The 22,755-nt window shown below is 44.8% G+C and overlaps 1 protein-coding gene across 1 annotated transcript in view; it reads right to left on the reverse strand.

Annotated features, from left to right (window-relative positions):
• The window catches only part of LOC126295216 (growth factor receptor-bound protein 14-like), an 857,388-nt gene that overhangs the window by 363,229 nt on the left and 471,404 nt on the right, over window positions 1-22,755 (reverse strand). The window lies entirely within an intron of this gene.

The raw sequence follows: 22,755 nt of genomic DNA on the forward strand, positions 1-22,755 counted from the left end.
CTTGAAGCCGACCCAAGTGAAGATCCGCCGTGTTAGCTACCCCAAAACATTCGCTTCTGGTCGTTTGATTCCGTGCAGTCGTGAGGTGTTTTGATAAAAAAGTGCCGGCTTGCGCCGCTTACTGGTGTACTAATCGTCCTGATTGTAGTCTAAAGTTCAAACAAACCCCATTTCATTCGTAAGTGGACTTATTAATAGCTATTTTCTTGTATATACTTGACGTTCTGATGCACTGTAAAGTTCTACAGTATGGTATCATTTCTGTGATTTGACTTTAGATTTCCTATCAGTCCATTGCGAAGAACTCTCTGGAGGTGTGCAGTACACTTGGTTTTCATTGTTCGGTTATTCCCAAGTAACTGAAAAGTTCTTATAATGTTACTTAAAAGCCGTCTTGATTGCAATTTTTTTTTTATTCATATGACCGGTTTCGGTTCATTCAGAACTATCTTCAGATCTGTAAAAATAATGATACTAATTTACTATTTCACGGAAGCAAATCTTTTTCATCCCATCTAATCAACATCAAATGTACCAGAGCGTACCTGATATTTCAGTTACAGGAGTAACCCGTCCAAATCCAGCAGTTTTCACATGCCACGTCACATAAAATTGGTTGGCAGAGTGCACGTCATTTATATTAATTATAACACTATTACCGACAGGTGGCGTGTGGTACATTTGTTACATTCCATTTGCACATACTGTATTCAGTTTAGCTGGGACGCTAGCTGACATATTTGTAAATCATTTAGAAAACAAATTCTTTGGTGAAAATCCTAATATCGCTGAGAAAATTGTATATTACAGGAGATATGTTGACGACTCCATTTTATTATACAAAGGAGATAAAAATGATATCGAAAACTTAGCACAAAAAATGAGCTCTCAACACCCGAAAATTAGATTCACCATGGAATTTGAAGAAAACAACCGTATAGATTACTTAGATTTAACACTGATAAAGAAAGATGGCAAGCATGAATTCAGCATATCAGAAAACCTACGTGTACAGATCTCGTTATCAATGAGCGCTCTTGTCACCCACCGCAATACAAATGGGCATATTTTACTTCGATGGTATACAGGCTACTAAGATTGCCACTAAGCCATCAGGAAGTAGAAAAGGAGTTAAGTGTTTTAAAACAAGCGGCCGTAGCGAACAGATATACGTGTAAGCAGGTGATGGAGATTTATAGGAAGATAAAGAAGAGGCAAATGGAACAAATAAAAGGAAGTCAAGTAGCAGTTAAGAGGAACAACAAGAAAAAATATGTAGCTCTCACTTACAGTGGAAGAATTACAGATAAAATTGAAAGATGCTTTCGTAAATCCGACGTTAAAATAGGGTTCCGAACAAATAACACGTTAAAATTGAAGCTCCGGCATAGAATATGTAATAGTAGGAATAAATTTCAGGATTCAGGTGTATATAAGATCAAATGTAATGACTGCTGTAAACAATATATAGTAGGGCAGACTGGTAGGAACTTTGAAACCAGATTCAGGGAGCACACCTACTCTCAAAACAAAACAGCTTTTGGGGCGAATATGGCTGCGACAAAGCACTCAGTCACGAACATTGAACACAATTTAGACATCCTGCATAGAGCCCATAAGGGACGGTTTCTTAACATTTTGGAAGAAATTGAAATATACACCCACAAAAATAAAGATCCGGATTTAATCCTCAACGAACAAAAGCGAATTCAGTCATAACGCCTATTTTAGCATTTATGACGACCTACTAGGATGACAACTGTTGCGTGTGGAGATCCAGGCCGAGGGACGAGAGATGGTGCGCGGTGGAGAAGCCGGAAGACGCGTGCAGCGCCTGGCGTCTTTTTATTATTAATGCTGACAAGTACAGATTTTAACCTTGACATCTACATATTTTAGATAAGTATTTTTAATTTAAAAAAAGATCTACTGAATACAGTATGTGCAAATGGAATGTAACAAATGTACCAGACGCCACCTGTCGGTAATAGTGTTATAATTAATGTAAATGACGTGCACTCTGCCAACCAATTTTATGTGACGTGGCATGTGAAAACTGCTGGATTTGGACGGGTTACTCCTGTAACTGAAATATCAGGTACGCTCTGGTACATTTGATGTTGATTAGATAGGATGAAAAAGATATGCTTCCGTGAAATAGTAAATTAGTATCATTATTTTTACAGATCTGAAGATGGTTCTGAATGAACCGAAACCGGTCATATGAATAAAAAAAAAATTGCAATCAAGACGGTATTTAAGTAACATTATAAAATCACTGATTGCTGTTATCCCATAAGACATTATGTCTGTTTTTGAAAAGTTCTGGCAAGAAATGTCCTGGAAATGGGGACTAATGTTTTTTTGTCACTTTCCACTTCCCATAATGGTGTTATATGGGTTGACTGTTACATGACCAACTGTATTTGCTTTACAGTACATTTATTCTCCGATCGCTTTTCCCCCCCTTCTTACTCAGTCTATTATTTATTTAATGAAGTGGGAGCAAGTACGTAAAATGCGTTAAATAAACACTTCAAAGTGTCACCAGTAAGAAAAATTGTGCTTTAGGTCTCAAAAACGAGAAAATAAATACGCAGAAATAGCAGAAAAAAGGACGAATTAGCAGGGATATAATCGCTAATGTGTGGCAAATTCGGTGTTTTTCGGACACTTGCTAAAGTACTAGAGTACTGTCAAGTCTTTTTTGCAAGACTATCACTGCAAAAATGTACGTCAGGCTCCGAATACTATAAAGCGCCGTATCATACCGAATACTACCAAAAATCGAGTGCATCTGCACTGAGACACCTATCTCAAAGAAGCAGAATGCAATATCACTTGCCCTTAAAAGTTAGGTAGCTGGTTTGTTCCCGGTATCAAATGGATACTGTAGAAAAGTCTGCGCAACATATATAAGTAATTGACGACACGTACGAAAAGAATCCGTCTGTGCTAGGGATGTAGTACATTCGAATTATACAGGGCGCTATACGGATTAACACACGACGTCCCGAGAACACGTGACCAGGCCGGCAATGTATGTTGACAACACGAAGTCTGTTCTGCGCGTGTGAATGCGGGTAGCATTCCTCTCACGCTAGGTGAGGAGAGCCCTACGTCATCGTGGCGTAAAGCTACGTTGTGCTGACGTAAGTAAAACTAAATCGATTTCATGAGTACGTAATCGATCTTTGCAGTTGTACCACAGAGGTTGCACGGTAACGTGAATGCTAAATGTAAATACATGTGTAGAAACGAAGTTATAGCAATTGCGTGGTATGTCAGCCCAGTTGAATTACTTATTAAGCTATAATCTCAACACTGTGGGATGTTATTGTGTGTGTCTTGATTTAATAAACGTCTCAACGAAGGAACCATAAACCACGTGGACAGAAACGTGAAATAGGGAGAAATTAAACTGTTTCGCATTTTTATAAAAGCCAATGGATTGTACATAATTTTTCTGGGCAGAAACGTTAAACTGAGAAATTAATGTGGTTCCAAAGATAATTCCGAATGTTGCTGGAATTTTAATTTTGCTTTCTTGTTGCAGATCCACTCACAAAACTTTGCTCTTCAGAAGTAAATTATTGCTAATGAGTGTAATGGATAATGTAACCTGTTTATAACACATGTCATTATTTTTCTTTATACGCTGTATAATATGAAAAAACAATGATATTTCGCCTGTAATTGTTACTCATATTTTAATATTTAAGTTGTATCAACTATAATAAAGTAAGTTTTCTAATACTTGCCAAATGATGTTGAGCACCGACTGTCACAATGGGTGAGCTACTTGACAAAAGAACCTCAACATCCCACTGTTTTTAGCAGCACGAAGTGATGTTTCACATGCGATAGTGGAATACTGTGTTTGTTTATTCTCTCAATACACGTGTTATAAAATTTGGGGGTATTTGGCCTGATTACGATAGCTCTTTTCATATCCCCTAAGAGTCATACAAAATGTAGCTGAAAATGGCAACAGCACCCATTGCTTTCACTCGCTTAAAATTCTGGTAAATGTGACTTGCATGTCATTGTTTTTTCACAGTATACGACGTATGAAGAAAAATAATGACATGTGTTATAACAGGTCAGTACATTGTAATCATCAGCAATAATTTATTTCTGAAGAGCAAAAGTTTCTGTGCTGATCTACAGCATGAAGGCAAATATGAAACACTTCAATTTCTGTATATTTCACGTTTCTGTCCATATGATTTATGGACAATTAATAGCATGTTTTTTATAAAATGACTAGACGATATTTTTGACTTTCGTTACTGTAATGGTTCCTTCGTTCAGACATTGATTACATCAAGAAACATACAATAACATCAAAAATTGTTCAGATTACAGCTTAATAAGTAATTCAACTGGGATGAGGATAGCATACAACTGCTCTACTGATGTAACTTCGTTTCTGCACAATTATTTACATTTACCTTTCACGCTACTGCGCAACCTCTGTGGTACAACTGCGAAAATCGATGTACGTACTCATGAATTTGATTTAGTTGTATTTACCTCAGGACGACGTAGCGTTACGCAACAACCAGAGACTACATACACACAGGGGCAGAGGCACGGCACTCAGCGCACCCAGCGGCGCCACGCTGAACTACTGGTCGCCATGTTTTGTGTGGTCACTGACAAGGGGAACCCCCAGTCACAACCTCCCTCAGATTCAGTGGTGAGATGGCCCAGTGTATAGCCCGTCAAAAACTGAACGAAGACCAAGCATGAAAACTGGCAGAATGTGTACTAAACTGTGGAAAAAAGGAGCACAATAGAAACAGCGAATGACACAAATTTAAAATTTGCAATATCGAGCGACGTTAATGATAGTCGTGTTGGGGTTACGTTTTTTTTTTCTTTTTAATAGGGAGGTGGAGATCCAGGTTCAAATATCCCCCGTGTCCCATTTTTTTTTTCAAAAATTACGAGCTGTCCGTCCAGTCATTGACCTGTGTGTTTGCTGTACTGAGATCTGTGCACATCCAGACGTACATGTATGTTATTTGTTTTACACAAGTACCACACGTTACGACTCTTGCCATCTACATGTACATCTACATCCATACTCCGCAAGTCACCTGACGGTGTGTGGCGGAGGGTACCTTGACTACCTCTATCGATCCTCCCTTTTATTCCAGTCTCGTATTGTCCGAGGAAAGGAAGATTGTCGGTATGCCTCTGTGTGGGCTTCAATCTCCCTGATTTTATCCTCACGATCTCTTCGCGAGATATACATAGGAGGGAGCAATGTACTGCTTGACTCCTCGGTGAAGATGTGTTCTTGAAACTTCGACAAAAGCCCGTACCAAGCTACTGAGTGTCTTTCCTGCAGAGTCTGCCACTGGAGTTCATCTGTCATCTCCGTAACGCTTTCGCGATTGCTAAATGATCCTGTAACGAAGCGCGCTGCTCTCCATTGGAACTTCTCTGTCTCTTCTATGAATCCTAACTGGTACGGATCCCACACTGCTGAGCAGTATTTGAGCAGTGGGCGAACAAGCGTACTGTAACCTACTTCCTTTGTTTTCGGATTGCATTTCCTTAGGATTCTTCCAATGGATCTCAGTCTGGCATGTGCTTTACCGACGATCAACTTTATATGATCATTCCATTTTAAATCACTCCTAATGCCTACTCCCAGATAATTTTTGGAATTAACTGCTTCCAGTTGCTGACCTGCTATATTGTAGCTAAATGATAAGGGATCTATCTTTCTATGTATTCGCAGCACATTACAGAGATTCAATTGCCATTCCCTGCACCATGCGTCAATTCGCTGCAGATCCTCCTGCATTTCAGTGTAAAAGTCGTCAGTGAACGGCTAGGAAACGGGCTCCGCCGACAAGGTTTCAAACCGATTTTTCGAAGCAGTCACAGGATCTTAGGTTCCACCAAGGATGTAGTCAACAATGTTAACACTGCAGGTGTTTACGAACTACGGTGTGAGTGCGGAGCTGCCTACACAGGAGAAACAGGCAGACCTGGCAGCTTACGAGTAGCAGAACACGGACGCTATGTCCGATCACAACAACGTAACAAATCGGCGATGGCGGAACACCACCGTGGCTGTGGACAACCTTTCAGGTCCCAGGAAGCCCGAGTTCTGGCGCAAGAATCGTGGGTGCGAGGACGCAAAATAAGGGAGGCGATCGAAATTATTAAGCAGGCTGACAACATCAACAGAGAAGATGGCTACAAACTCCAGGCGCCTTCGCTGCCGGCCACCCCAGACCAACGAGCTGCGAACGGGACACGGGCGTGTCTGCACAAACAGCTGTAGCGCAACTGTCAGTCCACTTCAGGAGGAAAGCTTGCCGAAGCTTGCCGACCACGAGCCGAACGCTGATTGGCCGACAGCTAACAAACCGCTGACGGCATGTACATCCACGAACAGCCTCTTGCCTTCCATCTTCCCCTTACGTCATTACTAGCCAGTCATATTATAGAGCCAAGTAAAAGTTCTGCAACAGTGACGTCAGACATCGATAGTCTGTAATAAACGCACTACTGGCCACTGAAACTGCTTCGCCATCAAGATGACGTGCAACAGACGCGAAAATTAACCGACAGGAAAAAGATGCTGTGATATGCAAATGATTAGCTTTTCAGAGCATTCACAGGAGGTCGGCGCCGGTGGCGACACCTACAACGTGCTGACATGAGGAAAGTTTCCAACCGATTTCTCATACACAAACAGCACTTGACCGGCGTTGCCTGGTGAAACGTTGTTGTGATGCCTCGTGTAAGGAGGAGAAATGCGTACCATCACGTTTCCGAGTTTGGTAAAGGTCGGATTGTAGCCCATCGCGATTGTGGTTTATCGTATCGCGACATTGCTGCTCGCGTTCCTGTGACTGTTAGCAGAATATGGAATCGGTGGCTTCAGGAGGGTTAGACGGAACGCCGTGCTGGATCCCAACGGCCTCGTATCACTAGCAGTCGAGATGACAGGCATCTTATCCGCACGGCTGTAACGGATCGTGCAGCCACGTCTCGATCCCTGAATCAACAGACGGGGACGTTTGCAAGACAACAACCATCTGCACGAACAGTTCGACGACGTTTCCAGCAGCATGGACTATCAGCTCGGAGACCGTGGCTGTGGTTACGCTTGACGCTGCATCACAGTCAGGAGCGCCTGCGACGGTGTACTCGACGACGCACCTAGGTGCACGAATGCAAAACGTCATTTTTTCGGATGAATCCAGGTTCTGTTTACAGCATCACGATGGTAGCATCCGTGTTTGGCATCATCGCGGTGAACGCACATTGGAAGCGCGTATTCGTCATCGCCATACTGGCGTATTACCCAGCGTGATTGTATGGGGTGCCATCGGTTACACGTCTGGGTCACCTCCTGTTCTTATTGACGGCACTTTGAACAGTGGATGTTACATCTCAGATGTGTTACGACCCGTGGCTCTACCCTTCATACGATCCCTGCGAAACCCTACATTTCAGCACGATAAAGCAGGAGCGCATGTTGCAGCTCCTGTACGGCCCTTTCTGGATACAGAAAATGTTCGACTGCTGCCCTGGCCACCACATTCTCCAGATCTGTCATGAATCGAAAACGTGTGGTCAATGGTGGCCGAGCAACTGGCTCATCACAAAACGCCAGTCACTACTCTTGATGAACTGTGGTATCGTGTTGAAGTTGCACGGGCAGCTGTACCTGTATACGCCATCTGAGCTCTCTTTGACTCAATGCCCAGGCGTACCAAGTCTTTTATTACGCCCAGAGGCGGTTGTTCTGGGTAGCTCGTTGCAGTTCGGCCGAAACGTCGGTTTTAGTTTATTATAGTTGTTAGCTTTCAGCAATGACGCGGCATTATATCCAGAAGAATATTAGTCACTATGACACCGGCCGCGGAAGCCTACGTTCGTACAACAAATCCATATCTACCTTTATACTCCGTAAGCCACCCAATGGTGTGTGGCGGTGGGCACTTTACGTGTCACTGCCGTTACCTCCTTTTCCTGTTCCAGTGGCGTACGGTCCGCGGGAAGAACGACTGTCTGAAAGCCTCCGTCCGCGCTCCAATCTCTCTAATTTCACATTCGTGATCTCCTCGGGAGGTATAAGTAGGGGGAAGCAGTATATTCGATACCTCATCCAGAAACGCACCCTCTCGAAACGTGGACAGCGAGCTACTCAGCGATGCAGAGCGCCTCTCTTGCAGGGCCTGCCACTGGAGTTTCCTAAACATCTCCGTAACGCTATCACGCTTACCAATTAACGCTGAGACGAAACGCGCCGCACTTCTTTGAATCTTCTCTATCTCCTCCGTCAACCCGATGTGGTACGGATCCCACACTGACGAGCAATACTCAAGTATAGGTCGAACCAGTGTTTTGTAAGCCACCTGCTTTGTTGATGGACTACATTTTCTAAGGACTCTCCCAATGAATCTCAACCTCGTACCCGCCTTACCGACAATTAATTTTATATGATCATTCCACTTCAAATCGTTCCGCACGCATACTCCCAGATATTTTACAGAAGTAACTGCTACCAGTGTTTGTTCCGTTATCATATAATCGTACAATAAAGGATCCTTCTTTCTATGTATTCGCAATACATTACATTTGTCTCTGTTATGGATCAGTTGCCACTCGCTGCACCAAGTGCCTATCCGCTGCAGATCTGCCTGCATTTCGCTGCAATTTTCTAATGCTGCAACTTCTATGTATTCTACAGCATCATCCGCGAAAAGCCGCATGGAACTTCCGACACTATCTACTAGGTCATTTATATATATTATATGTTGTTGTTGTTGTTGTGGTCTTAGTCCTGAGACTCGTTTGATGCAGCTCTCCATGCTCCAGTGCAAGCTTCTTCATCTCCCAGTACCTACTGCTACCTACATCCTTCTGAATCTGCATAGTGTATTCATCTCTTAGTCTCCCTCTACGATTTTTATCCTCCAAGCAGCCCTCCAATACTAAATTGGTGATCGCTTGATGCCTCAGGACATGTCCTACCAACCGATCCCTTCTTCTGGTCAAGTTGTGCCACAAACTTCTCTTCTCCCCAATACTATTCATCACCTCCTTATTAGTTATGTGATCTACCCATCTAATCTTTAGCATTCTTCTGTAGCACCACATTTCGAAAGCTTCGATTCTCTTCTTGTCAAACTATTTATCGTCCATGTTTCACTTCCATACATGGCTACACTCCATACAAATACTTTCAGAAATGACTTCCTCACACTTAAATCTATACTCGATGTTAACAAATTTATCTTCTTCACAAACGCTTTCCTTGGCATTGCCAGTCTACATTTTACATCCTCTCTACTTTGACCATCATCAATTATTTTGCTAACCAAATAGCAAAACTCTAAATTACTTCAAGTGTCTCATTTCCTAATCTAATTCCCTCAGCATCACCCCATTTAATTCGGCTACATTCCATTATCCGCGTTTTGCTTCTGTTGATGTTCATATCTTCCTTTCAAGACTCTGTCCATTCCGTTCATCTGCTCTTTCACGTCCTTTGTTGTCTCTGAGAGAATTACAATGTCTTCAGCGAACCTCTAAGATTTTATATCTTCTTCATTGATTTTAATACCTACGCCGAATTTCTCTTTTGTTACCTTTACTGCTTGCTCAATATACAGATTGAATAACATCGGAGATAGGCTACAACCCTGTCTCACTCCCTTCCCAACCACTGCTTCCCTTTCATGTCCCTCGACTCTTGCAACTGTCATATGGTTTCTGTACAAATTGTAAATAGCCTTTCGCTGCCTCTATTTTACCCCTGCTACCTTCAGAATTTGAAAGAGAGTATTCCAATCAACATTGTCAAAAGCTTTCTCTAATTATACAAATGCTAGAAACGTAAGTTTGCCTCTCCTTAATGTTTCTTCTAAGATAAGTCGTAGGGTCAGTATTGCCTCACGTGTTTCAGTATTTCTACGGAATCCAAACTGATCTTCCCCGAGGTCGGCTTCTACTAGTTTTTCCATTCGTCTGTAAAGAATTCGTGTTAGTATTTTGCACCTGTGGCTTATTAGACTGATTGTTCGGTAATTTTCACATCTGTCAACATCTGCTTTCTTTGGGATTGGAATTATTATATTCTTCTCGAAGTTGAGGGTATTTCGCCTGTCTCATACATCTTGCTCACCAGATGGTGGAGTTTTGTCAGGACTGGCTCTCCCAAGGCCGTCAGTAGTTCCAATGGAATGTTGTCTACTCCGGGGGCCTTGTTTCGACTCAGGTCTTTCAGTGCTCTGTCAAACTCTTCACGCAGTGTCGTATCTCCCATTTCATCTTCATCTACATCCTCTTCCATTTCCATAATATTGTCCTCAAGTACATTGCCCTTGTATAGACCCTCTATATACTCCTTCCACCTTTCTGCTTTCCCTTCTTTGCTTAGAACTGGGTTTCCGTCTGAGTTCTTGATGTTCATACAAGTGGTTCTCTTTTCTCCAAAGGTTTCTTTAATTTTCCTGTAGGCAGTATCTATCTTACCCCTAGTGAGATAAGCCTCTACATCCTTACATTTGTCCTCTAGCCATGCCTGCTTAGCCATTTTGCACTTCCTGTCGATCTCATTTTTGAGACGTTTGTATTCCTTTTTGCCTGCTTCATTTACCGCATTTTTATATTTTCTCCTTTCATCAATTAAATTCAATATTTCTTCTGTTACCCACGGATTTTTATTAGCCCTCGTCTTTTTACCTACTTTATCTTCTGCTGTCTTCACTACTTCATCCCTCAAAGCTACCCATTCTTCTTCTACTGTATTTCTTTCCCCCATTCTTGTCAATTGTTCCCTTATGCTGTCCCAGAAACTCTGTACGACCTCTTGTTTAGTCAGTTTATCCAGGTCCCATCTCCTTAAATTCCCACCTTTTTGCAGTTTCTTCAGTTTTAATCTACAGGTCATTACCAATAGATTGTGGTCACAAATCCACATCTGCCCCTGTAAATATCTTACAATTTAAAACCTGGTTCCTAAATCTCAGTCTTACCATTATATAATCTATCTGATACGTTTGAGTGTCTCCAGGGTCCTTCCATGTATACAACCTTGTTCAATGATTCTTACACCAAATGTTAGCTATGATTAAGTTGTGCTCTGTGCAGAATTCTACCAGGCGGCTTCCTCTTTCATTTCTTAGCCCCAATCCATATTCACCAACTATGTTTCCTTCCCTCCCTTTTCCTACACTCGAATTCCAGTCACCCATGGCTGTTAAATTTTCGTCTCATATATATATATATATATATATATATATATATATATATATATATATATTGTGAAATAGTGTTGTCTGAAGTAGAACAGGCGGAGCGTGGGGTTGTGGGTGTTTGAGTGGAGGAATGCTGTGGAAGCGGCCGGTCCCACAGCTGCCTGGCGACGCCCCAGCTGCCTTGCTGGCGCCAGCACGCACGCAGCTGTGTAGACGCGGCTGGACCTAGCTCAACGCGGCCGCCGTTGGCCCACCTCGCTGGCGCCAGCTGCCGCCGCACCGCGGCTCCCACTGGCGCCAGTCCAGGCCAGGCAAGCCCCGCGCCGCTCTCTCTTATAAGGTGCTAACGCTGATGCTGGCGCCGTTATTAATGGCGCCAGCCGGCGATTCAATAACCATCTGTCGAACACCGCTCAGGGGGTTGGCGGCAGCTTTATATTGATGCACGCTCCACCTTCTGAGCTCTACTGCGCCTAATAAAGTTTTTTTTTTACTTTTTTCAAAAGTTCTCTGTGATGTCTACAGGGTGGTCCATTGATCGTGACTGGGCCAAATATCTCACGAAATAAACGTCAAACGAAAAAACTATACTCCTGGAAATTGAAATAAGAACACCGTGAATTCGTTGTCCCAGGAAGGGGAAACTTTATTGACACATTCCTGGCGTCAGATACATCACATGATCACACTGACAGAACCACAGGCACATAGACGCAGGCAACAGAGCATGCACAATGTCGGCACTAGTACAGTGTATATCCACCTTTCGCAGCAATGCAGACTGCTATTCTCCCATGGAGACGATCGTAGAGATGCTGGATGTAGTCCTGTGGAACGGCTTGCCATGCCATTTCCACCTGGCAATGCAGGCTGCTATTCTCCCATGGAGACGATCGTAGAGATGCTGGATGTAGTCCTGTGGAACGGCTTGCCATGCCATTTCCACCTGGCGCCTCAGTTGGACCAGCGTTCGTGCTGGACGTGCAGACCGCGTGAGACGACGCTTCATCCAGTCCCAAACATGCTCAATGGGGGACAGATCCGGAGATCTTGCTGGCCAGGGTAGTTGACTTACACCTTCTAGAGCACGTCGGGTGGCACGGGATACATGCGGACGTGCATTTTCCTGTTGGAACAGCAAGTTCCCTTGCCGGTCTAGGAATGGTAGAACGATGGGTTCGATGACGGTTTGGATGTACCGTGCACTATTCAGTGTCCCCTCGACGATCACCAGAGGTGTACGGCCAGTGTAGGAGATCGCTCCCCACACCACGATGCCGGGTGTTGGCCCTGTGTGCCTCGGTCGTATGCAGTCCTGATTGTGGCGCTCACCTGCACGGCGCCAAACACGCATACGACCATCATTGGCACCAAGGCAGAAGCGACTCTCATCGCTGAAGACGACACGTCTCCATTCGTCCCTCCATTCACGGCTGTCGCGACACCACTGGAGGCGGGCTGCACGATGTTGGGGCGTGAGCGGAAGACGGCCTAACGGTGTGCGGGACCGTAGCCCAGCTTCATGGAGACGGTTGCGAATGGTCCTCGCCGATACCCCAGGAGCAACAGTGTCCCTAATTTGCTGGGAAGTGGCGGTGCGGTCCCCTACGGCACTGCGTAGGATCCTACGGTCTCGGCGTGCATCCGTGCGTCGATGCGGTCCGGTCCCAGGTCGACGGGCACGTGCACCTTCCGCCGACCACTGGCGACAACATCGATGTACTGTGGAGACCTCACGCCCCACGTGTTGAGCAATTCGGCGGTACGTCCACCCGGCCTCCCGCATGCCCACTATACGCCCTCGCTCAAAGTCCGTCAACTGCACATACGGTTCACGTCCACGCTGTCGCGGCATGCTACCAGTGTTAAAGACTGCGATGGAGCTCCGTATGCCACGGCAAACTGGCTGACACTGACGGCGGCGGTGCACAAATGCTGCGCAGCTAGCGCCATTCGACGGCCAACACCGCGGTTCCTGGTGTGTCCGCTGTGCCGTGCGTGTGATCATTGCTTGTACAGCCCTCTCGCAGTGTCTGGAGCAAGTATGGTGGGTCTGACACACCGGTGTCAATGTGTTCTTTTTTCCATTTCCAGGAGTGTACAAGGAACGAAACAGCAAGCAGAGAGCTCTCATTAAGTTTCTTTCGGCGGAAAACCAAAGCATAGCAGATATCCATAGGCGCTTGCAGAATTTCTGCGGAGAAATGGCAGTCAACAAAAGCACGGTGAGGCGTGTTCCGTCATCGCAGCAAGGTCGCGCAAACCTGTCCGATCTCCCGCGCGCCGGCCGGCCGCACACGGCTTTGACTCCCGCAGTGTTGAAACGTGCGGACACACTCATTCGAGGTGATCGACTGATCGCAATGAAAGCACTTCGCTGCTCAACCGGACGTCTCTGTTGACAGTGCTGACACACTCGTCCGCCAGTTGCGGTACACAAGGTGTGTGCCGTGTTCCTCGCCGCCTAAAGCCGTCTGCACACGGATCGTGCATGCGAACGTTGAGCGCTGAGCGAGCCGAGTTTCTGACGTCATAGCGTGGAATAGCACGCTCGGGAGTCTTTCCCAAAGTGTAGAGCAATATCTGGCATGTCAGATATTCTGAGCGTCCGTCTGAGCGTTGACCAATGAGATGTCACAGCGCCACCTACGTCACACGCACGCCGTCTCCCTTCAGTACAGAGTTGTGAGGCGCCATATTGGCATTCATTTCAAACCTACATGTATATATGCCGTTTCTGAGCACCAGCAAATTGAGAATCACTGGAAAACGCGTAGTTAACTGTGTGATTAGATGCAATAAAATATGAGAAACATCATATGCGTGGTAGAAGAATTATTGTAAATAGCGTATTATGAGAGTATGCTATTTGAAGGCAGCAATGCACTGAGGACGCACCCAAAACGCATTCTTATTGGTACAATTTGTTACAGTAAAATTTCAGTCAGTAACATAGTTACGATTAAAGCTTTCAGTAAGTGCTAAGATTGGTAAGATGCTAGGAACAGCAATTAACTACAAATTGTTGGTTTAGCAGCCGCCACGGTAGCTCAGTGTGTTCGGTCAGAGAGCTGGATGGCCTCTGTAACAAAAAACTGAGTGTATAACCCTAGCTTCTTATTTGTTACATAGTTTAATTTCTTTGCGTGTTTTTGGGTACTTGCATTGTTTAATTCGTATATTTCGGGCGTATTATAGTATTTGAGGGTTGTAGCATCGCGCCTTAGTACCTGAATAGTGCAAATTCGCGTAGTCGTCTGTCTTCTGTTTTTGTTGTGAACGGCCAGAGTCGGTTGGCCAGTCAGTGTGCTCCCTGCCGCCGTTGGATAAGCAGCTGCAGCAGCAAGTCGTATAACCCTAGCTTCTTATTTGTTACATAGTTTAATTTCTTTGCGTGTTTTTGGGTACTTGCATTGTTTAATTCGTATATTTCGGGCGTATTATAGTATTTGAGGGTTGTAGCATCGCGCCTTAGTACCTGAATAGTGCAAATTTGCGTAGTCGTCTGTCTTCTGTTTTTGTTGTGAACGGCCAGAGTCGGTTGGCCAGTCAGTGTGCTCCCTGCCGCCGTTGGATAAGCAGCTGCAGCAGCAAGTCGTATAACCCTAGCTTACTTATTTGTTACATAGTTTAATTAATTTCTTTGCGTGTTTTTGGGTACTTGCATTGTTTAATTCATATATTTCGGGCGTATTATAGTATTTGACAGTTGTAGCATCGCGCTTTAGTGTTTACTTCGTAGATTCTTATTTAAATTGCGTGTGAGTTTCGTATAGGAGGTGCAGTTTCGAGTTTTAGTTACTGTAATCGTAAATTCAGCAGATTGTAGCGCAGTCGTTAGGCATTTGTACAGGTTAGTTGATACATTCTTTGCGTGTTCCGCTTGCGTTATCTAGGCACCGACTCGTGTTTCAGTAACTGTTGTTAAACATCGATTAGAATGGACAGGGACTGCGATTGCTGTGTTCGGATGAGGGCTGACTTGGCATCCCTTCGCTCACAGCTGCAATCGGCGCTGACTTCGGTCGCGCAGCTTGAGGCTGTTGCCAATGGGCACCACTGTGGGGAGCCGGACTCGGGTATCACGGGGATGTCAACCTCATCCCGTCTGTCCCCAGACCGGTCTGCCGCTGTGGTTGCCCCGGTTGCTGCCCGCAGTGGAGCTGAGCCCTCGCCTGTGGTTGATTGGGAGGTCGTTCCAAGGCGTGGCAGGCAGCGAAAGGCGTCCCCGGAAGCTGACCAGAAAGCCTCCCCGGTGCGTCTGACAAACCGGTTTCAGGCACTGTCTCTGGCTGAGCCAGATGCAGCTGCCTGCCCTGTTTCAGAGGATCATTCTCAGCCTTCAAGGTCCGGGCAATCGCAGAGGTTGGGCTTACTGGTAGTTGGGAGCTCCAATGTTAGGCGCGTAATGGGGCCCCTTAGGGATATGGCGGCTAAGGAGGGGAAGAAACCCAGTGTGCACTCCGTGTGCATTCCGGGAGGAGTCATTCCTGATGTGGAAAGGGTCCTTCCGGATGCCATGAAGAGCACAGGGTGCAGCCAGCTGCAGGTGGTGGCACATGTCGGCACTAATGACGTGTGTCGCTTTGGATCTGAGGAAATTCTCTCTGGATTCCAGCGGCTATCTGATTTGGTGAAGGCTGCCGGTCTTGCTTATGAGATGAAGGCAGAGCTCACCATCTGCAGCATCGTTGACAGAACCGACTGCGGACCTTTGGTGCAGAGCCGGGTGGAGGGTCTGAATCAGAGGCTCAGACGGTTTTGCGACCGTATTGGCTGCAGATTCCTTGACTTGCGCCATAGGGTGGTGGGGTTTCGGGTTCCGCTGAATAGGTCAGGAGTTCACTACACTCAGCTGGCGGCTACACGGGTAGCGGAGGCTGTGTGGCGTGGACTGGGCGGTTTTTTAGGTTAGAAGGCCTCGGGAAAGTGCGGGATGGGCTGCAATGTCAAAGGGTGCTTGGCAATTACAGGACGTGCTTGGATCAAGGAACAGTCGGAATTATAGTTGTAAACTGTTGTAGTTGCGCTGGAAAAGTCCCTGAGCTTCAAGCGCTAATAGAAAGCACAGAAGCGGATATCGTTATAGGTACAGAAAGCTGGCTAAAGCCTGAAATAAGTTCTGCAGAAATTTTTACGAAGTCTCAGACGGTGTTCAGGAAAGATAGATTAGGCAGAATTGGTGGTGGAGTGTTGGTGTCTGTCAGTAGTGGTTTATCTTGTAGTGAAGTCGAAGTAGATACTCTGTGCGAATTGGTGTGGGTGGAGGTTATACTTAACAGCCGAATTAAGTTAATAATTGGCTCCTTCTACCGACCCCCAGACTCCGATGATACAGTTGCGGAACAGTTCAAAGAAAGTTTGAGTCTCGTAACAAATAAATACCCCACTCATACGGTTATAGTTGGTGGGGACTTCAACCTACCCTCGGTATGTTGGCAAAAATACTTGTTCAAAACCGGTGGTAGGCACAAAACGTCTTCCGAGATTGTCCTAAATGCATTCTCCGAAAATTATTTAGAGCAGTTAGTCCACGAACCCACGCGAATTGTAAATGGTTGCGAAAACACACTTGACCTCTTGGCCACAAACAATCCAGAGCTGATAGAGAGCATCATGACTGATACAGGGATTAGTGATCACAAGGTCATTGTAGCTAGGCTCAATACCATTTCTTCCAAATCCATCAGAAACAAACGCAAAATAATTTTATTTAAAAAAGCGGATAAAGTACCACTAGAAGCCTTCCTAAAAGACAATTTCCATTCCTTCCGAACTGACTATGCGAATGTAGACGAGATGTGGCTCAAATTCAAAGATATAGTAGCAACAGCAATTGAGATATTCATACCTCATAAATTGGTAAGAGATGGAACGGATCCCCCGTGGTACACAAAAAAAGGTCCGAACGCTGTTGCAGAGGCAACGGAAAAAGCATGCGAAGTTCAGAAGAACGCGAAATCCTGAAGATGGGCTAAAATTTACAGTCGCGCGAAATTTGGCACGTACTTCGATGCGAGATGCCTTTAATAGGTTCCACAACGAAACATTGTCTCGAAATTTGGTAGAAAATCCGAAGAAATTCTGGTCGTATGTAAAGTACACAAGCGGCAAGACGCAGTCAATACCTTCGCTGCGCAGTGCCGATGGTACTGTTATCGACGACTGCGCCGCTAAAGCGGAGTTATTGAACGCAGTTTTCCGAAATTCCTTCACCAGGGAAGACGAATGGAATATTCCAGAATTTGAAACACGAACATCTGCTAGCATGAGTTTCTTAGAAGTAGATACCTTAGGGGTTGCGAAGCAACTCAAATCGCTTGATACGGGCAAGTCTTCAGGTCCAGATTGTATACCGATTAGGTTCCTTTCAGATTACGCTGATACTATAGCTCCCTACTTAGCACTCATATACAACCGCTCGCTCACCGATAGATCTGTACCTACAGATTGGAAAATTGCGCAGGTCGCACCAGTGTTCAAGAAGGGTAGTAGGAGTAATCCATTTAACTACAGACCTATATCATTGACGTCGGTTTGCAGTAGGGTTTTGGAGCATATACTGTATTCAAACATTATGAATCACCTCGAAGGGAACGATCTATTGACACGTAATCAGCATGGCTTCAGAAAACATCGATCTTGTGCAACGCAGCTAGCTCTTTATTCGCACGAAGTAATGGCCGCTATCGACAGGGGATCTCAAGTTGATTCCGTATTTCTAGATTTCCGGAAAGCTTTTGACACCGTTCCTCACAAGCGACTTCTAATCAAGCTGCGGAGCTATGGGGTATCGTCTCAGTTGTGCGACTGGATTCGTGATTTCCTGTCAGGAAGGTCGCAGTTCGTAGTAATAGACGGCAAATCATCGAGTAAAACTGAAGTGATATCAGGTGTTCCCCAGGGAAGCGTCCTGGGACCTCTACTGTTCCTGATCTATATAAATGACCTGAGTGACAATCTGAGCAGTTCTCTTAGGTTGTTCGCAGATGATGCTGTAATTTACCGTCTAGTAAGGTCATCCGAAGACCAGTATCAGCTGCAAAGCGATTTAGAAAAGATTGCTGTATGGTGTGGCAGGTGGCAGTTGACGCTAAATAACGAAAAGTGTGAGATGATCCACATGAGTTCCAAAAGAAATCCGTTGGAATTCGATTACTCGATAAATAGTACAATTCTCAAGGCTGTCAATTCAACTAAGTACCTGGGTGTTAAAATTACAAACAACTTCAGTTGGAAGGACCACATAGATAATATTGTCGGGAAGGCGAGCCAAAGGTTGCGTTTCATTGGCAGGACACTTAGAAGATGCAACAAGTCCACTAAAGAGACAGCTTACACTACACTCGTTCGTCCTCTGTTAGAATATTGCTGCGCGGTGTGGGATCCTTACCAGGTGGGATTGACGGAGGACATCGAGAGGGTGCAAAGAAGGGCAGCTCGTTTTGTATTATCGCGTTATAGGGGAGAGAGTGTGGCAGATATGATACACGAGTTGGGATGGAAGTCATTACAGCATAGACGTTTTTCGTCGCGGCGAGACCTTTTTACGAAATTTCAGTCACTAACTTTCTCTTCCGAATGCGAAAATATTTTGTTGAGCCCAACCTACATAGGTAGGAATGATCATCAAAATAAAATAAGAGAAATCAGAGCTCGAACAGAAAGGTTTAGGTGTTCGTTTTTCCCGCTCGCTGTTCGGGAGTGGAATAGTAGAGAGATAGTATGATTGTGGTTCGATGAACCCTCTGCCAAGCACTTAAATGTGAATTGCAGAGTAGTCATGTAGATGTAGATGTAGATGTAGGATCAACCACCGAACTTGAACAGGATGTCTTGCGACGTCCACAACGAAAAAAAAGTAAAAAAAAAAAGACTTGGTGAGTAGCGTCGCTGATATGTGAAACTTTTATGTTTAAGCAGTGGCTCGCGACTCGCCAGTACGTCATTTTTTTTCGTAACATTTGTGTTTTTATTAGGTTCTGTTACTTTATTATTAATGTAATATAAGCATATACTATAATTTTTGATGTTATGTAAATTTAAGTTCACCTTTCTTTGGGTGTTCGATTGGCTTGATCTACAGGACAACTTGCGCTACTTCTGTAAAGCCATTTTGTTCCTTTTTCTTTTACGCTTCGTAATTCACGCGTTGCAAAGGTTCTGTTACCGGATAGGAACAGTGATCAAGTAAGACTAACCATAGAGTTTCACTAAAATGTGGGAATGATGAGATAATGTTTATCTTACGTGGAGAAGTATTGGCTGGTTCAAATGGCTCTGAGCACTATGAATTTCTGAGGTCATGAGTCCCCTAGAAGTTTAGAACTACGTAAACCTAACCAACCTAAGGACATCACGCACATCCATGCCCGAGGCAGGATTCGAACATGCGACCGTAGCGGAAGAAGTATTGCTAATTTGTACCGCACTGTTTGTAATGGAGCTTTTATAAGCCCGTGTCCTCATTGATTGGACATGGTACTATCCTTTTCGTGGACAATGGAGGAAATGCACGTTTTAATAGAGCTAATGTGGGAATTTTACGCTTTCCGTTTAGTCAACCGTGTGATTTACCAACTACAAACTTCCCGCAACTGCCGCCCGAGTGCGTTGTGATAGCGTGTACCACGTTGGGGCCCACGTACCGTGTGCACGAGTCGCATCATTTCTGAGCTTTCAGCAACACTTGGCACGCTCAGCGTAACGTTCGGCAGCACGGACCGTGTGCCGACGGCTTGACAAACGACCATAAAGAGCAGTGAAGGACCATCTGTGCGGAATTGCTTGCGCGGTAAGGGGCTGATCGTGAAGATTTACTGTCGAACGTCCTCACGGGCGATGAAACATGGGTTCATCACTCCGAACCGGAAAGGAAAGGGCAATCCATAGATTGGGGGCACGCCACCTCTGCTTCTAAGAAGAAGTTCGAAGCTAGTGAAGTGTTATAATGGTCTTCTTGGACTGTGGACGGGTTATATTCTCTTTGACATCCTTCTTCTGGTACTCTGAAGGGATTATTCTGTTTGATGTCCTCACTCATCGCGCAACGGTCGACTCGGAGGTGCATTGTGCTGCTTTTGGCACAAAAATGAAGACTACGCAAGGCCCCGCACACAACTCTGCTCTCCCGAGAGCAGCTCACTAAACTCCGTAGAACTGTCCTTCCTCACTCACCCTACAGCCCCGGTCTCGCACCTTCCGACGTCCATCTACTTGGCCCAATGGATGATGGTGGTGTCTGGTTTGTGGAGCACTCAGCTGTGCGGTCATCAGCACCCGTACAAGGTCTCAGTTTGTAGGCAGTACAATGTTTTACTCGGCCCGTCTAGCCACTGTCACAATGACGGGTGATGAGCACGAAATGATGGGGACGACACAGACACCCACTCCCCAGGAAGAGAAAATCCCCAACCCGGCCGGGCAATGAACCCGCGACCCCGTGACTCAGAGGTATCAATGCCAGCGACTAGACCATGGCCCGTGGACTGGCCCTATGAACAATGCACTCCACAGGACGTACAGTCGTGGACAAAGCGAGCGAGACCCCTCGCCTTTCCGTTATGCTGATCTGCACAGCTTCAAAGTCTGCTACACAGCATAACAGGCAAGGCGACGATGTGCTACCAACATACTATGCATAAGCGTGAAATTCAAAAACTGTACTAACTTTGTCAGACTGTTTTCAATCATCTGTAAGACTATATTAGTGATGATTAGTGTGTTAAACGAACATGCAAATATAAGATCTAAATGAGAGAAGAAACGCTAATTAGCATCCACTATACTAACAAAAATGAATTTCAGCTTATCGAGATAACATGATTGTTTTAGTAAGACAAAGTACCCCAGATCGTTACGAATTAGCATAATATTTTGCACATTCGGCCGCGAAACGGTCTGTGTCAACCAGTCATACTGGACTACCGTTGCTGACCTACCATGAAAGTGTGCAAATGTAGAAGATTGACAATGAAATTTAGTAGGCAGTAACAAGTATGAAATTCTAGAAGAGTATCATATTGACATCGACAGTGCGCCAGTACGGAATAAAGGTAGCAATAAAACGTATTGGGGGGGGGGGGGGGGGGTGCGACAATTTCTTAAATGCGCTTTACTGATAGTCCATCTGCCTCTATCGAGATTAGGACCGAAAACAAAACAGACCTCCCTTGCAGTGGCAAACACCGTTCACTACGCTGGCAGACAACCTAGGCAAACAGCCCTCTATTATTACCCCAGACAAGTCGGCAATTTCACAATGAAAATGGCAAAATGATCTGCAGTTTCTGTTCCATAGAACTTTCTGGACTCGAAAACTATGAATTTTCTATCTTTATGTCACCAGTTATGTGACAATCATTCAGAATGTGTATCGAAATAACAAAATACTGTTATTAGCGAGTAAATTTAGTAGGATAATTCTGCACCACCCCAGGAAATAAACGGTGACATAGCTGCCAATCTTTCGAATTCTCCATTAGACCTGAACGTTTATTAGCCGAAGTGTTTCTTTATCTAGCTAGCAATGGGAATGCCCGCACATCTAAAACGTTGGCATTAATACTGGGATGTGAATTACCACGTGTATAGGCAAATGGATTTTATTTGCATTCCTGTAAAGATGATTTGGATCGAAAGCGTAGCTACGATTAATATGCTGATGTATCGACTGCAGCTAGAACATTTTCGAATAAAGACTAGGGGGAATTATTTATGTGGACCTCATCTTCAGTAACTGTCGAAGCTATTTTCGTTGATAGGATTTAGTCACCTAAATCTGTCAAAATGGAACCCTACAAGTCTCACTTTCTTGACCTTCTATCTGTCTACCTAACCGTTAAAACCCGTTTACCTCGAGTACGGTTACACATAATAAGAGGAAATGTATCGCACTTCCTGCGATATACGGTCCCATGGTGGTGTAAAAAAGTGAGCTCCTATGTCTACGAAATCTAAAGATACGGCAGTTTATGTAAAGAAAATTTACGCGACAGGTCAAGAAATGGCTCTAAGATCTATGAGACCAAATTACTTAGGTCATCAGTCCCCTAGAACTTAGAACTACTTACACCTCCCTAACCTAAGGACATCACACACATCCATGCCCGAGGCAGGATTCGAACCTGCGACTGAAGCAGCCGCGCGGTTCCGGACTGAAACGCCTAGAACCGCTAGGCCAAAGCTCCCGGCGAAACGCTTTTCACCTCTTGTATAATGATAATATCTACTGTCTAGTGAGGATAAACTGTATTCGCCAGCAACTCCGATCGTTTGATCATGGAACTTTTACGAAGCTACATTCAAATATTGTTCGAAGTCGTTAGCAATATCCAGTTATAAACACCCTAGGAACGTCGTATGCGATATCCACTTCTGAAGACGATGGCAGATACTGCAGTACTCTAACAAGTAGTTAAGAATTTATTGTTATTGGTCCGTGCATAACACTATTTCAGTATCAATTTAACGCACCTAGGTTTAGTCAGCATTACGAGGTGCATTCAAGTTCTAA

Source organism: Schistocerca gregaria, chromosome 11, assembly GCF_023897955.1.
Source record: "Schistocerca gregaria isolate iqSchGreg1 chromosome 11, iqSchGreg1.2, whole genome shotgun sequence".
NCBI lineage: Eukaryota > Metazoa > Arthropoda > Insecta > Orthoptera > Acrididae > Schistocerca > Schistocerca gregaria.